The sequence below is a fragment of the Pseudopipra pipra genome, chromosome 1 (assembly GCF_036250125.1).
Source record: "Pseudopipra pipra isolate bDixPip1 chromosome 1, bDixPip1.hap1, whole genome shotgun sequence".
NCBI lineage: Eukaryota > Metazoa > Chordata > Aves > Passeriformes > Pipridae > Pseudopipra > Pseudopipra pipra.
Window position 1 is genome coordinate 62,780,098 of NC_087549.1, and position 17,781 is coordinate 62,797,878.

Here is a 17,781-nt window from a genome sequence, read left to right on the forward strand (position 1 = left end):
TCAGTGTGATAGTTTGTGGGAGTGAAAACATCAGTGACACAGTAAAACCCCCAGAGGCTGAAGGTCTGCTTTATTTATAGGATGTTGAGCCTGTTATGAAACTTCCATACAGCACTAGCAAAGCTACTACTTAGGGATAAAAAAAAAATTATAGAAGCCATATGTGCTGGTTTGTTTCATGTTTTTGCCCTTCCCACAGTACTCACTTAATGTGCAATAAAACATACTAGACTTCAAATAACATTAAGTATTTTCTGTTCATATAGCTTGACATGAAGCCTTTGAAAGGTTTCTTTTTTTGTGTGCCACTTCCCTAACTGGGTTACAAATACATAAATAAAAGTGTGAGGGAACATCAGACTTCAATAGCCAATGGCTCAAATACAATTCCACACCCATGACTATATTTCAAGCCTGTAATTCAGGATAGCCACAGAATAACAGAAAATCATATTTTTCTTAGGCTTTGTCTTTAGATTTTTTTTAAAAAGATTTAATTTCATCAAGGCTGAACTCCAGCCTAAAAAAGGTTATAGTCAATGACTGGATCTGTTGGTGTTGCCTGGCAAAACTTATGTCAGTAGCATTTCTCCAAATGGTTCAATCTTCCCCACATCCTTCTGAGAAGTGAATGAAAAATCTATGTCCCTTACAATTAAGGATGGAGTGTGCTCGTGGTGAAAAAGATTCTTATGCCAGCAGAGAGTGCTGGTCCTCATGGGGTCTCATCAGCCTTTACAGACTTGAGTGCATCAGAAGCTGCCCCTTTTTTGACATTGTCCTTAAAACTTACCTCTGGTTAGCTAAGCCCAGGCAGATGATGGCTCAATCAGAATGTGTTGTCATTAATGATGGAGTTAGATCAGAATTACAGTTTTGAAATGATTCTCCTGATTATGCTCATTTACTGTGCTTTTGTTTGCATCACAGAGAGGTCTTTGACATAGGTGGATGAGGTCTTCCTAAAAAAAAAGGAAGATCACTAAAGAAACCCCTTCCTTTATAATGAAAGTCAACCCAACATTTGGTTTCATCAAACAGTATGCTTCAGGACTGCACTAAATATGCTTCAGCCACTACTGGGCTGTTAGTCCAGTCTTGGCTGTCGGGTGACTGGACAAAAGCTGAAACACATTGAGTGTCAATGTTGGATCAATACTGCAACCTCAGATTGCAGTCTGCAAAGTTGGATTCGCTCCACCCTCATCGCACAATTTGCTAATGTAGACATTGCCTTGGCAGGAAAGAACTGGGGAGACTTTTATTTTTTAGAGGTCAGAGGGAAATGCCTTTTGGGTGGCAAAGTCCTGTGTTCAGAGCTCATTGTTCTAGTCATCATGCTTCCTGCATTCGCATAATAGGTTTTGAAATTAAAAGGGGATTTTGGATGCAGTAAACTGGGAGGACAGTTCTACAGTCTTGAGGTGGCCAAAAGACTGAAACTACTCATCTTTAATTAGGCTGTCATTAAGTCATAATGTCTACAGGCACATGCTTTCAGACTGGATGCTGGGAACTTGTAAAAGATGTGCAAATTAAAATTTTGTTTTGTAAAATGGGTCACTGCCGGTGTATGTTTACACCTGCTCATCTTTGCTGTGAAACATTGTCTTTGCTTGGAAACTACAGCACAGCTGACCTTCCAGAAATGGCATAAAACCCTACCCTCTGGGTTGCAATGTTACCATCATTATCATCTTTGTGTTTCCCTCCTTGGCAAAGTTTTAAGTAAATAGCTGAGTTTGGCACCAACCTTGTGTCCTTTCAGTTTTGATTTTCCCTTCTGCTGTGATTTGGTTTGCCTTCTCCACTGTCACACTTCAAAACCAGGGATGGACCTCAAGAAAATCATATCAATGGGGAAGGAATGTGATGGGACATGGGTATTTAGCAGAAAATCATGCTGTTGTCCCCACTGGTATTTAGGCCACCCCCAATAGAATAAAGGGACAGCTGGATATGTGCAGCAGTTATTTTTGGCTTCTGGAACAATCAGTTTGGATTAGAAGAAGCTAGGTGCAAATTAAAGAGACCTATAGCTGTCTTAAATTGTCAAGGATTAATGACTTGTCAGTTAGCCCTAAAAAGAGGGACCAGGAAGATGGAGGATGATCTGCTTTAACAGAATTTGTGAGCTGCATTGTCGCCAGCATTTGCCCAGAAGAAACATTCAGACACGTCATGTTTACAGCAGCTGCTCTGAAGTCTGAGCAATCAAAACACAGATTTCTCCCAACACTCTGAAACCAAAGCAGGCCACACTGAATCTCCCATGCGCAGATGAAAACTCCCAGCTATTATTTTCTGTTTGTTTAGCGTGCCTGTGGAATAGACCGTGACCGGTGATTTCCAGTCCATCCCGCTGTGTCTGTGTGGGCAGAGGCACTACAGCTCTCTTGCAGTGGTGGGAGGCAGCCAGGCTGTCTGCACAGGCAATACTGAATTCAGTGGTGGGTCTATTGCTCAGGAGAGCTTGTGCTGCCCATGGCAAAAGAGTCAAGACTTCCAGCCCACAGTGCTGAGTGAGATATTGTTTTCTGTAGTAATTCTTCCCCAGGATGAGTGACAAGGAAGAGACTGAACTTGCAGTGTGATCCTGCTTCTGGCTATTGGAAACTTTTGAAGAGATTGTGATAGTGATCACTTATGTGCAGGGTGATTTAAAGTAGCGTCTCTTTTTTAAAAATGCAGAGCCACCACTCTGGTGACAATGGATGCAAGATCCACTTGGGTATAGTAGAAGAGGATAAGAGCTCATTTGGTCTTAATCCAGTCCAGCTATAGAAAGAAGTACAATGAAATCAAGCATTTCAAAACATAATTATGGCAGAGACAAACTGCGCCCAAAGGACAAATTCTACACCAAAATTTCAAATCCTGTCTGTTTATGTGCGTTCAGGAACAATTTCACATTAAAGCAAATCTACTATTTAATGGCTGAATCAGAAGACAGTGGGATTTTCTCTGTAGAGAGCTGTACAGATTTTTCTTTGGAGAAGCACGGCCTTGCATGGTTGGCATCAAGTGGAAACCAGGAGAGCTGCATGACCAAGGGTCATAAGAAGTGGGATTTCTTCTCCAGATGAGCCTGATTGTGCTGAAAAGTACTAACAGGCTGTAGCAGAGCAGTGGGCTAAACCCCAAATTTCCCCCTACAGCTTTTGCAGGGCTGCAACAGGTAGCTCCCACCCTGATAGAGTGAAATTAAAGGGCATGTTTCAGACTTTGGGGATGCGAACAGAGCTTGATGAGCTGCATTTTACAAATTCTCAGTTTCCTTCAGATGTGTGAGTAACTAGGCTGACATCTCCAAGCCATCAAGAGCCCCAGACTGGTCCGTGGGCCATAGTAAGGTCCTTTGCCCTTTGCTAGCAGCTTAGTCTCAGTTTCATATGACTACAAAGACACTGCAGTTTGAAAAATCTTAATGAACTCATTCCTTGAACTGGAATATCCACTAGCCAGTCTAGTTTCCTAATAACTAATGACCCTCTTATCTGGATTACTTTCCTAAGACAAATTTTCAAATGCAAACTCATAATTGTTTTTTCTGCTTCTATTGATTCGCTCAGCCCTGCTCACAGGCCTGCAGGGTTACAAACCCTCTCTGATCATATGCTAATGAGTCATTAATACTGACTGTCTCTTAATGTGAATAAAGCACCCCTTCTTAGTCAGCCTTTGTCCAAATAAAGAAGTCTATTCTGATAACAAAAATGTTAAAACCAGCCAAAAATCAGTGAGATACAATTAGAACAGCTCTTCTTCAGGGCTGCCAGGAGCAGGACTCAGATCATTCTGCTGCAGCCTGGCTGGTCCTCCCTGCCACTGGCCCTTGTCTCATTTAAGCCTACATGTTCACTAAATTACACTTTGAGTCTAAGATGGGGTAACTATGTTCAGTCAGATTTTAATGTCTTTAGATGGCCAAGAACAAAAGGTCAACACTAGCTGTACGGCTTTCCTGGCATGTGACTTTTCACCATAAACTTGGCACAAGGTCATTTTAAGATGTTTTTTGCACTTTTGTTAGCAAAGGGGAATTACCCATTCACTTCTAGACAAGGTTAAATAGCTGACAACAGCTACAGGTTAAATATTAAGCCGTTGGGCCTTCAAGTAAGAAATTGCAGCTGTCTTCAAAAACACTTGAAAGTTCAGGCAACATCTTGGAACCGGTACAAGGAAAGGCCACTTCTAATTAGCACAGGAGAACTGTAGGGATTTTGAGTCAGACTCTGTTGTCCAGGACCTTAATACAACTTTGCAAGATTAATAAAGGCCATATTTGAAAAAGCTATCTTTTTCAAGAACAACCAGTGTTTGCTTATATTATATTCAGCAGGTCTGAAGATAAAATCAAATGAGATGGCTGAGCTGACTTCTCAGCTTGCTATTTCTAAAAAATAATTCTCTCACTTTTTTTTTCTGTGTTAATTTCTACCACTTCCATGAAATGAGCTGCACCTTGAACGATAGCACAAAGGGAGCCTGGGGAAGTGCTGGGGACCAGTGGGGTAAGAGTAAGAAGGAGGATGCCAGTGACAAAAAAGGAGGAGGAAGAGACAGACTGCTCCTTTTAGGAGGAAGAAGAGGGAGAAGGACTGATGGGTCAGTTCATCCTATTTGGTCTGACTGGACCCCTGGGATCCTACAACAGATTTGCAATAGATTCACAATAGCCTAAAGGCTCCACAGTCCAAGCATTTAGACATAGGTTTAATAAAATGTTTAGGCTCATGTATTTTTTTCTAAACTTGTAATTTCCCTTTTTATTTGCTTTCCAAAGAGTTTGATAATAGCTAGGATCTATATCTTATTGTGTTTGGATCTGTGGAATTATGATAGCAGTGATAATTTTGAAAGTACGAACCAAGTTCAAGTCCCCAGTTTGCTCACAGCTTGCAGTAATAGCTACCACAGGGGGTAAAGAGCTGCCTTCATTTCAGACAGGAACTGTGTGCTTCCAGAGTGCACAATTTTGGCATCTTTTCCAGAATGTTACTGAATTTGATATTTGTACTCTAAAATGCACCAGCTCGTTACATTTGGCCACCATCCATTTCTCATTACTTTGGATGGCCAGGACATGCTTGCAGCTCAGTTTTCCTTCCTGGTTTTCCTCACATGGTTTTCAAGGCTGCCTGAATTATGGCGCATGATGCCTGAACTGCTAAACCTTTACCTAAATAAAAGCACATGCCCTCATTTACTATCCAGCCACAGCGTGCTCTAGCTTAGCTCTTGAAAACTGCTTGAGGATGTGGTTCAGAGTAGAGGCAAGAGCAGCCCACATTTCTAAAGGTGGTCATGACCCATGTCCTACATGCTGTGTGGCTTGAATAAATCAGGGAGAAACAGAGGCTAAAAGTTGGCAGTCTGTAGCTTCATAGAAATAAGGATTTATTTTTTAATTGCACCAAACATGTGATGGTTCCTAATTCACAAAAGTTCAAAGTAAAACACATCTTATTAGAGCTGAGTTTAAAATTGTCTTGAAAGAGACTAGAAAAGCTTAAGTGTCCTAGGATGGTCAAGAAGCCATTCAAGAACGTGAAATGCCTCAGCTCATTTTTGTGTTCTCCTCCTAAAACACAGGTTTACTGTGTGAGTCCTTCTAGTTCCCTTCAGTTCAAACTAAAAAAGATGCTTTCCACATACCTACTTAAACTTGCTCTAAGATGAGGAGGGAACTTCACAGAGAGGAGATGCCTGTATAATGGTCACTTAAAAGCTTTTCCTTTCTGCACCTCAGCTGGTAGTTGCTCCTGGCTGGCTGAACAGTACGCAGTTGTATGATGAGATGGTAAGGGCAACTAGTGGGTCAGGCCTCGAAGAAAGTTCTGTGCTAAAGGTCAGATGTAGGTGTGTTTCAGTGGTGCTGCAGGCTTAGTGCAGTGGGGAAAAAACTAAAATCTCACTACTCTAGTGTTTTATAAGCAGTATCTTGTGCTGCTTTGCTTTTGATAGCAGGTACTTGGCTATTGATGTGAAGTTTCTATGAGGCCTCTCTTTTGTTGCATTTTGTAGACACCAGTGCAAGTCTGATTAACTGTGACAGATGACTGCAGATGCAGTCCTCTTCCCAAATGCTGAGAAGTGTCCTGTAATATTTGCTGGTCACATTTGCCTAGGTTTGGGGCTGGTGATCACAGCTCTGGGACTGCTTTTTTTGTAAGTAATACTCTAATTCATTTAATAATGCAAATGTGGTCCCAGCAGTGCAGTTTTACTGCATAATGACTAATCTCTGTCACAGCAGGATGCCGAGAATGAGTTTCTCTGGGAAGCTGTGGGTATGCATAATGAACAGCTATCCCTAATAAAGTCTTTTTAATCAGGACTGTTTCTCAGATCAACTGAGTTAAATGAGTTTGCACTTTGTAAACACAAGGACTGAAGTCTCTGACTTGGGCAGAACACCACATCTACTCTGAAGTCAGTGAACATTCAAATACATTGACATCCTGCCCCTAAGAGCTAACTCTTATGCTCACGTGTGGACAGAAAAGTCCATGTCACACTATACTGCCTCCAGTTAATGTACGCAGAGTACATGGTGCTGCTTTTTGTGTACGTGTTTCAGTTTCCCTCTAACAATCTATGAATACAAGTCACAGCCATGGACTCCATCAGGATATTTCAAGCAAATTTGAAAACAAAAAGACATATGTTTCAAAGATGCAAGTTTCCTGGGCATTAGAAGAAAGCAGGTGAGAAAGGAGAGAGATATAACTTCAGGAAAGCTACATCTTGAGTTCATATCTTATCAGATGCTGGGGAGCCCAGTTTTCCATCAGTGTGTCTGTGTTGATTGCACCTCAGCAGGGAGATCCCTCTGAAAGCAAGCAGGACTCCTAAGGTCTGCTGTTCACAGGACTACCAGTTTAATAGAAACAGCTCTGCTTCCAGTTTGGGATTCATACAAATATGACCACGAGAAAAATCTGTCTTGGGAGTCTGGACCATTGCAATTTTTATTAAGTAATTAAAAATCACTTCAGCAACACATTTTGTGTTTTGGAGGCTATATTCCCTCAAGGACTTGCATTTGAATGTCACAGCATTATAATTAGACATGAGAATAAGTAAGTAAAATGCCAAGTTTGCCCTTGATGGCCATCTTGTGTATAATCTTTATAAATACCTACATACCTGTATTATACTTAAAGTATAGGTATAATACAGGTCTAACAGACTGATCTTTTATTCATAGGATCACGGCCAAGGAAATGAATCTGTGCTTCTTAATATGACTATTGACTCAACAAGATTTTGCAGGCTTACCCCAAATTCAGGTACATCTTTTCCTTATTTCTTTTGTTAAAGAGAAGGCAAGTCTACCTTATGCTCCAGTAAGAATGCTAATCTAAATTCTCAGTACAGACAGACTCAGGAGAGTAAGATACTCTTTTTGCTTTACTGTTTCTTTGTTGATTACAGAGGTCAAAGCAGCCAGTCATAAAAATTCAGAGGTTATTGTGGTTAAAATCACTTTGTAAAAGAGGCTGGAAACATCTTGAGTTTTTCTTATGCTTTTATGCCTTTTTTTTTTTACTAGGTATTTAATGAAGAAAAAAGATAAGTTATTTTCTTTTCAAAGATGCAAAGTAGATGTGCTAATAATTTCTGCTTACTTCTAGCATCATTTGCAAATACTGTCCCCCTAGAATTTCACACCAAATAGGTTTTGTAAAAAATCTAAGCCTCTAAATTTCATATCTTAATTTTTTATCACATGCAATGTTTCTGGCAGAGGGAAAGCCCATAGCCCAGCCAGGGATGTCACACCAATTGCAATTTTACTATATAAGCACAGGAGCTGCTGCTCCCACTTTGTGGTGGAAACCCCAGTCTTCTCACGGAAATCTAGCATAGAAAATCTATTTTTTCTGTTAAAAGCAGGAGTTTGCTTTTATTTTCTGGATATGATAATATGATTAATTTTTCCTTACATACTTATCCAGTTAAAATTGTAATTATTACAAATCCATATCTGTCTTTTGTGCTTTTAGAGTTTCACAAGTCAAGTCACCACTAGGATGGGAAACTCGGGATGATCTGTTGAAGGGCTGATAAAAAAGTGTCTAAATGTTGTTACACACAGGGTCATAAATTAAAACCAAGGGTTTGAGGTTCTTCCTTCTAATGTTTCATGGGAAGTGTAGGCCCGAGGACTGTTTCAGAAGGCCAGACCTTTATGCTTGGCTTTTTGACCAAGTGTTCTGCACTTTGATCTCCTTCCTGTCATTCTATGTGACAGTGTATATGAGAACTACAGCAATGTCTCACCTAATATGATGTTCTGTCAGCGAGCAACAAGGAAATCTGGGAGGGACTACAAAGTAAGGCTGAGAAAAAAATTAATTATAGATTAAAACCCTAGGTTTTTTGGCTGGTTGGAAAATTTGAAGTGGGATGATCATGAGAGGAAAATTTAGCTCATGAGTAGTATTTGATTTTTTCTATTTAAGCAGAACGACTATCCACTTATTTAAATGTTAAAAAAAGGAGAGAAAAAGAGACAAAGACATTATTTCCAGTTGCCCCATTCAAACTTTTCTCTCACCTGATCTGAGACCTTCAAGGGAAAATGGATTTAAAACAACTCTTTTGTGAAAGTAATTGGTAAACTGGTCTGAATTTCACAGCTGTTCTCAGGAGCTCTCTGAACACTGTCTGAAAATGAAATTGGATGTTAAGGATATTGCCTATAAAGGAATCATCTGAATTTTGTCACTGGACTTATGTGACTTAATTAATTTTTTTGGCAAGGTGTTAGCTGATGTTGAATCATTTGTAATGCTGACGTTCTTGTTTTCACAAGCCTATAAAACCCTACAATCCAGGTAGCTTAAATCGCTTAAATCAAAGGCATTAGGCATCCCCTTCTGAGGATGGTGTGTATATTAAATGTCTATACTCATACGCTAGATCAAATTTCATAATTAGCAAGATGCAATATGTTTTGGGAAATATACTTACTTAGAAGGGTGTACAGAAGCTTGCAAAAATATATTCCTTGTCTATATGTTTAACGACTGTCACAGTGAGTAAAAACTCCAAATATAGAAGTTTAAAGGAAATCCTGTCTCTACTCTTCCCTGTTAAGACCAGCCTGTTCACAGTATGGCCAGAACAGCCAGCATGCCTGAGGTGGCTGATGTTCACAGGTGAGTGTCACTGGCAGGAAACCTTCAGGTGAACAGGGATACTTGAGCCCCACTCTTGATGTGAGGAGGGACCCAAGTACTCCAATTACTACTGTTGAGAGAAAAAATAGGGTACAACAAACAGCATTTGGCTGGTCCCTGAGGGGTGCTCCTTGCAAGGATATTCTCAATTCTTATTGATGTCTTCATAAAGCTGATGTCTTTATAATGCTTCAGGAGTCTCAGAGGATGTTGGGAAAATTGCCTTGCTTCCACTTTCTGGAACTGGTAACACTGTATTCCTTGGCAAAAAGCATTTTTATTTCTTTTCTTCTTTTTTTAATCTCTTATGGACAGAAACAAATGCTCATATGAGATCCTAGGGAATCACAGCCCTTAACATCTATAATTTCTGTGGATTGCTAACACTGTTTACACTTACAACAAGGATGGGAATTTTGGAGAGAAGGCTCAGCTATCACCATGCAAGAGCAACAAAAAATTATCCAAATCTGCTCTACAAGCGTCCTGTAAAGCACTAAAAGTTGTTGATACTAAGAGCCTTGCTGACTGCTGGCTGCAGGACACTCAGCTCTGCCTTTGTGCAACCTGGCTCTTTTTGGTGTAGTTGCTGGTGTTTTTTCATTTGGGCCTTTTTATTTTCTCAGGATAGATTCTTTTCCAAGTTCTCTAAAATAATTTCTTCTAACTCTCTAAAATGGTCTGAAAAGCATTAGCCAAAGACAGTGTAAAGAAGACAGCGCAAAGAAGACAGTGCAAGCACAGTAGTTCTGCATGCTGTTTAGTAAAATCAGGAAAGACAGCTCTGTTGCTAGAGTGCTCACAGCATTTGAAAAAGTCTTCTCAAAGTACCTTAGTCTCAAGAGATATACCCCTAGGCTACTGTGAACTAGTACCATACCTGACCCACCTTTATCATGGATCTCTGTGTTACAGACATGAATATTTTAAAATTGTCACTCCTCAAGAAATTGAGCACAGCCTGTCCCAGCTTTTATCAGATCACAGTAATAGCATATGTTTGCTGGATGCAATATAATTCTAGGTTTTAAATTAAGTATACCCACTGTGGGAGATAACCCATAGCAACAACAGCTTTTGATAGGGAATGGTGTTTGCCTTTGGAATATTACAGACTTTGTCCAGATTTTTTTCAAATCACGTTGTGAAAGCTAGTAAACATTCACATTTAAAAATACCTTCTCTCCTTTACTGCCTAACTCATTCTCACTGTATTCTTTTTTGTTGGATATGGATTGTATACTTTATATAGAAAGCTGTTCAGGAGAGGAAAGCTCTTCAGGAGAGGAAGCAATTTGCGATTACATATTCGTCATAAGAAAAATATTAGAGTGATAATGGTTCCTATATTTAAATTGTGAAATAATTTGTTTGTGAGATTAAAAAAATCCCCATAACAATGCCAAAGGCAGAACATTTCCAAAGAGTTTCTCTAATAACCCGACTGTAAAACTGAGGGATGCTAACACTTGATAGTTATCTCAGGCTGGGTGTATAGAAACTTGGTTAACTATAAGGAATAATGACAAATCCAAACGTGTGCTCTCTTTCCAATTCTCTCCATGCTGTGGAGGGTTGAGTATTTGTAGTGGGACTCTTTCCCTTTCTCATATAGTTACACTTAAAATACTCCAGGACACAGTTTGGAACGTGTAACATTTCAGAACCTGCATTTGCCTTGTGCAGTGGGCAGTGGTGGTGCCACAGGCTCAATCCCAATCACATCCCACACTCACTGTCTTCTGCTGCCAGAGAACCAAAGTTTTCTCTCATGTCTCTAGAGAACTATTTTGCCTTCTTTATTCTTCCATCAAGTGCACTGTGCTGTTTCTTACAAAAATGCAACATCTATTTTGGATAATAATATTAAAAATGGATAAAGATATAGCATTTGAAGTTCTTCTGGTTTTCCCAGCATTAATAGTAGCAGATGGTGGAAATCAATTTGTTATTAATTTACTTTCATGTCAAACACTCAATATAATTAAGCAAAGTGTCATCTAAATTCTGATTACTTACTTTCAAATTAAAATGATATGTAAAACAGACTCCTAATTATCATGCTAATACCTATGAAATGCTGCTTTCAGTTTCCAAGCTTCATAGGCCTTTTAGTATAAGACTTCAAAGTCTCCTGGGAGGAATTATGGGTAGGAAGGTCAGGACTTAAAGCTAGATTTGTTTAATACTATCCTTCATGTGGGAGTGCTCATTTCAGTTGTTAATTCCCTTTGCTAAATTTCACACATGCAACAAAGCATGACTATCAGTGTTATATTTGGGTACCATTTGCTCCAGCTCCATACACATAAAAAAAAGTGGTATTCTCCCTGATACTTATAGAAATTACCCAAGTGCATCACAAACATGATTTAAAACCTTAACACAGTACATATCTCTGCTTATATTTAGAAAAAAACTTACTTGTGTTAGTGTTAATTAAAGCCAAATTAGAAGAAGAGAAAAACAAATCTGACTGAGGAAAACATCATCATGCATGCCATTTGCTTTGTAATTGTGCACATACCTAATTACCCTTCCATAGAGATGAAACATCAGAGAGGACTCTCAAGCCCTTTTCCTTATTATCTATTTAGTACAACAGTTTTCCTCCATGAGCTATCACATCCAACCTTGTTTTCAATGTTTCAAGTTACTCAAAATTCCTCTTTTTTTCCCCCTGGGGAAAACTGTTTAATCTTTTGCAGACTGACCATGAAAATGTTTCCAGATACTCATCCAGCCTTTTTCACTCCTCTAAGTCATCCAATCCCTCCTATGTCTGCTGCAGGACTTCAAAATAGGATTATTATATGTGTTTTACAGCCTGCAAACTGGATATAGGATTAGCCATTTTAGCTTGATCCTACCTGATAAACTGTGAAATAGTAATAGGACAGGAAACCTTTTTCCAAGCATTAATTTTCCACATAAGAAATGTACCTTTAGAAATATTGTTGCCTCAAGTAACAGGAGAAAATCACAATTGCTGTGAGTGGGAGGGAGGATGATCCATGCAAAAATTATTTCTCGTTAACATTTCTCACAAAGGTTTGAAAATCAGCCTCAGATGAAGAACAAGGAAGAAAATCAAGGATCAGTGCAAGGATCAGCAAGGCTATCACTATACTTCATTAGCAGAAAATACATGTGCTTTTGTAGCATAGCAAAAAGCAACCCACAGGCAGAAGCTCTTTTCAACAAGAGGAAGAAATAAGGAGATGCCAGGTTTTAAGAAAACCAGCCATATAGGGCTTTGACCTGCCTGCAGTGGGAGGCTGAGAGCAACCTATGTAGATGCTACAGAAGCAGCTCTGGAAAAATTTTCTAGAATATCTCACACAGTGTTGGGTGATTTGCTTTTATACAGCTGGTCCCTGGGACTCCTGACAGTCCTACATTCAAAAAAATCAAAAGAACTTAGCTTCTACTTTGGAGATTAAATAATTTCATTTTTGTCATTAGCAAAGTTACAACCTCAGTGTACTGTGGTAAAAGCTATGCCGGAGGCTACCAAGAGTCCACCATACATCCTGTATATTTGTAGTGCAGCTTATACAGGGGCAGATCAGCAGATGGAGGGCTCAGAGCACATCACATCCAGGCATCTTCACTATCTCCTTCCAGGGTTTTATAAATGACGCTCAGCAAAACAAACCAAGTTTATTTTAAACCACTCTGTAGTCAAACAAAAATAAAACAGAGCCTGCATTTCTTCAGTACCATGAAAATGATTCATATAAGGACAATGCTTTTTATTAGAGATGCTAACATTAAATATAAAAAATATATGATGGACTTGGGAATGAGACCAAAATACCTCTCTGTCAGAGCAATAGATTTCCCGGTAATGAAGACCAGTATTACATCTCCAACTTGCCGTTGTTTGGTAGGGCACTTGCACAGAGATCAAACTGATCACAGTACTCAGAAGCGGAGAAGAACATCAGGTCAAAGGTATTACTTAAATGACATAGAATGACTGAAATCAATGACTACTTGAAATCAAATGACATTGAAAAGATGGATATGCTTTTGAGAGCTAGATGTGGTTGTGCAAATTCATGTTATGTGTGAGAAGCTGTATAAGTACTGTGATACAGTGGCCCTGCCAACCTATGAATGGTTCTCAAATATCTGACCATTGAATACAAAATGGATGAAAATACAATATATATTCTTCATGTCCACTGTTTGACAACAAGATAGAAATGGAAACAGATGTATGACATCGTACTTTAATTGAAAACATAACAGTACTTGCCTTGAAGGAACTCTGTTGTTTAGTAAATATAGGAATATTGCAATATCTTGTGATAAAAGTTCCATTATGTAGCTGCTGAAAAAGAAAACATGACAGAAAAAATAATGTCTCTGTGAGATAAGAAGCATCCTTGTTTGTTCATATTGTGTTTTGTTTGTACCATTCATTCTAGGGGTTGAGGAGATTGATAAAAAAATCCAGGCAAAACTTGTTGCAGCAATTTAGGAAATAACAAAATGTGCTAGTCCACTCTGTGCTTTGGCTGTGCTAACAGCTCTCTAGCACAAAGCTGGCAGAACAGAAGTGTTTGCTCAGAAATTCAGTGCAAAACCGGTCATCTTAAGCTGAGTTCTGGATACAAAACTTCGCCTTCGGTCTTGTGGGTTCATATGTATCCCTGGCTCCACAGTAGGGCTGGATTGATGTGGTGGGGGAAGATGGAAAGAAGAAATAAGTCACCTTCCACTGCATTCCTCTTTCTACAGAAAGGAGGGGATGAGAAGGATGAATAGTGGCCCAAAATACAGACAACTGAAGCACCAGAACTTAGAACTGCAAATGACCAAACTCGATCAGATTTGCAGGATCGTCAGCAAGTGTCATGCATTGAGGCATGGTCTTAAACACATATTTGCTCAGACATAAAAATCTTTCATTGTCTGGAATAAATTATTGTCTGTGAAGAAATAAAAATGTGAAATCTCATTATAGAAACATAATAATGTAAATCTCTAAATAGGGTAGGAACAAGGGAAATAATACACCATAGGGAAAATGGGGGAATAATATATGAAGAAAAGGTCATGGTCAAGGTTTTATTCAGTGTCTTGCCTTATAAAATTATGAATGGAATTTAAAATTATTTACAAGCATACACAGTTTTGTTGAAAGGGTTTAAGGAGAAAACAGGTTTGAGGAAAAAATTTGGGCGAAGAGAATTAGAAGGAATGTGTGATAAGAGAAGACATGTCACAAGTAACAGAGAGCAGACAGGGCAAAACATGAGGATTTCAGTGGGATAATATTACGAGTGAGAACAACTCATGTCCACACCAGCTGGGATTCAGCACCTTTGCAAGGTAGGTCACCTCTGGTTTACAATGCTTAACCTGAATTCGGAGGCCAAAGAAATGAAAACTTTATCAGATACCTTCTTGTCAAATGAGATATAAATCAATGGAGCCTTCCCAAAATGTAAACACTAAACCAGATTATCTCTGGCTTCAATGTTCAAGAGGATTTTTGAGCTTTAATATGATTCTCCTTTTATGGCTATTATGGATATAAGTACTAAATGATTGCCATATTATTAAATTCTGCCAGTTAATCTATTTTGTAGCTGTGTATAATATTTTGTTTACCACTAAATCTTATTTAGAATTCAGTCATATTTAGAAAGAAGCAGATCACTTAGCAAAACAACAGCTAAAATATTTAGGTCTCTTAGACACAAAAATAATTTCTAAAGTTTTGAAAGGACAAAATATATACAAGCTAAAAGCAGAAGGATGTCTGTGTAGTAAAAGTAAAATATTCATGTAATAATGTGCTTGTAAGAATCAAGGTAAAACTTAAAGTAACTGAAAAGAAATGAAAGAAAGGGAACTACTATATGAGAAAATTATTTGAATAAACCAATAGGCTGTTAATACAGATAGCATCCTAAAATATAGGCTGATGTTTTCACTTGGACGTGAACAGTGACGTGAAATAGCAGTAAAAACCCTATTAGTCATTTTTATGTTTATCAGAGCTTCTTCCAACATATTGTCAAATTGCATCTAATGATCTCTTTTGAAAAAGGAATAGTTCTGGACAAATAGAAATAACAGAATGTGGAATGATACCGATGAAGAAAATAGAAAAAAATCCCCACCAGGTATTTTACAAAGATACATGAAGATGAGCTATTTTTAATATCTGGAAAGATTTGGATGCAATTATCTATGATAAAATAGGGAAGGTACATCCTATTTCTATGCCATAAAAACAAAACCACAAATACAACAGAAAGGGAAAAATCTGCCTAAGAGGCCTGGGATCCTATTTTGTCTATTTCATCAACACCCACCTAAAATTTATTCAAGTTGTTTTTAAGCTGCAGTCCTGAAAAAGGTTGAACGAATTTCCAACATTCAGAAGACGATTTTTATAACGTATTAGGGCTACAATAAATTGATTCATGTCATAGTTTACTGGGCATAGTGAACAGTTTGTAAAGTAAAGAATAAAATTCCACTTTCTTTATCACAGTTCAGAAGAGCAAACCCTGAGAAGATGCAGACAATCAAAGATTTGCTCCAAGAGAAGTATAACAATTTATATCAGCCTTGGACAACTCTTGTAATGTTTTTCATGTCTTGAGAGAGGTTATATTTATTCTAGGAATTCTCTGAATCCCTGGGAGTGTTCAAGGCCAAGCTGGATGGGGCTCTGAGCAACCTGGTCTAGTGGAAGTTGTCCCTGTCCATGGCAGGGGGGTTGGAACTGGATGATCGTTAATGTCCCTCCAAACCTAAGCCATTCTATGATTCTGTGATTAAATTAAAGAAAATATAATTTTCGTGTATGTGATGGAAATAGCAAGAAGGAAAACATATTCTATTCACAGATCTCAGGGAAAAAAAAAAAAGGATCATGTTTAAAAAAAAAGATCACGTTTAAAACATTTTCTTAGCATTTTCTAGAACATCAACATCTTTTATACAGTACAAGAAAATCTGTGTTTACTTCCTAACAGATGTTACATATTCAAAAGAGGATCAGAAAATATTGTTTAGATATTAATTTTTATACAGAAAGTTACAAATATACAAGAGAAATCATAACTCTATTTCTATTCATATTGATGACTTTTATCAGGAATTTGGAAAAGGTTGTGATACAATTCCATTGGTGTACGTCTGGAAAAATACAACAGAATTATCAGAGATTATCTCATTCAAATATGACCAGAAGCTGGCTCTATGGTTTTAGAGCTTACCTGCTAATATTTTAGTTAGTTTTTTACTGTCTTATAAAGTAGGAATGTTGGTTTATTATAATTAAATTGGTAATTCCTTCTACTAAAAGCTCTATAAAGATGACTAATATTTGATGCAGGCTGTAATAAAGTCCAAGTAAATAACACCTTTTTTTTTTTGGCTCCAACATGAATGCATCTTTTTTAGTTTTCCCCAAGGCTAAAGGTTTATTCTTTTTTTGCCATCCTTATTATTACACCCTGGTGTTTAAAAGGTAGAACAGTCCTCAGGGTAATACCACCACCTATTAAGTTCATGGCATGTGCAGACTGGTACAGACCCCCCCTAGGGCTCATGCTTTTCCCTGATACTCATCTAAGGTTGTCCTGCCGCAGTGACCTTGGGCTCACTGCATGCTCAGAGAGGGAGAACTCCCTCACTGGAGACTGTGGTGGAAAAACTTCTCATTAAGAATAAAGTTTTGCCATCTGTCACAAGCCTCGTGTAAACAGCTGAACAAAATGCCTTGGCTTCCCCAGATCTTAAGCACTTCTAGTACAAGTCAGGTAATGACTAATGACAGTCAGGGAAAAAAATAGGCAAAGGGCCACAGAAAATGGAATAATTTAAAACCAGTCTTACAAAGAGCTAAACAAAAACCAGAAAAGTGTGCAAGCAGAAGTCATGTCAGCAGCTCCCCTTTTCCTTGCTTTCTTGCTATATATATTTTTGGGTGACTTGGTAGCATTATCAAGCACATGTGCTGTACCATGAATAGGCTGGGAATGATACACAGTTTCCAAGCTCCCAGTAGCTGGTTTCTGCATGAGGCATGTGTGCAATTCTTCAGAAAGGCCATAAACTAAACAGCTTAATAAAATAGCAGATTTTGTAAGATAAGAAAAGAAGAGGAATATATATAGTGAGTACACCTCATATCCCTTCAGATGCTGGGCATTCTTGTGCTTATGCAGCATTGGATGGAGCCACATGGATTTCCCCAAGGAATTCTGCAGAGAGCAGACCCTGTCCATGGAGAGACATTCTCCCACTCTCCCCCTTTTGATAATTTGAGCTAATAGAGGAGTTTCTCACAAGAAAATTACTCTATTCCCAGAGAACGATCACAGAACTTTTTGCTGTTAGATAAAGGCAAGGCCACGTAGGAGGCAAAATTTGCTGTACAGTGTGGGAGCTGCCCACAGATAGCTCTGTGACTGTGATGCAGCTGAGGTGGCTCCACAGCCAGGGGACCTGTGCAGCCTGGCACAACCCAAGGACCCTTCTGGGCAGGCAGCCCAGCACACACGTGCGCCTGCCTGGGGTAACAGTGACAGGGGTCACTCGCTCCTCCAAAGGC

At 38.7% G+C, this 17,781-nt stretch overlaps 1 long non-coding RNA gene across 7 annotated transcripts in view; it reads right to left on the reverse strand.

Annotated features, from left to right (window-relative positions):
* LOC135416259 (uncharacterized) overlaps nucleotides 1–17,781 on the reverse strand; it is a 31,801-nt gene that overhangs the window by 4,736 nt on the left and 9,284 nt on the right. For 2 of the 7 annotated variants that reach the window (XR_010431509.1, XR_010431503.1), the window contains exons 3-5: nucleotides 13,455–13,533; nucleotides 8,570–8,679; nucleotides 794–962 (exon numbers count right to left, since the gene is read on the reverse strand). This is a non-coding gene — a long non-coding RNA (uncharacterized LOC135416259). The remainder of the gene's footprint in view (nucleotides 1–793; nucleotides 963–8,569; nucleotides 8,680–13,454; nucleotides 13,534–17,781) is intronic. The other 5 variants (XR_010431506.1, XR_010431507.1, XR_010431517.1 and 2 more) reach the window with 5 other exon arrangements.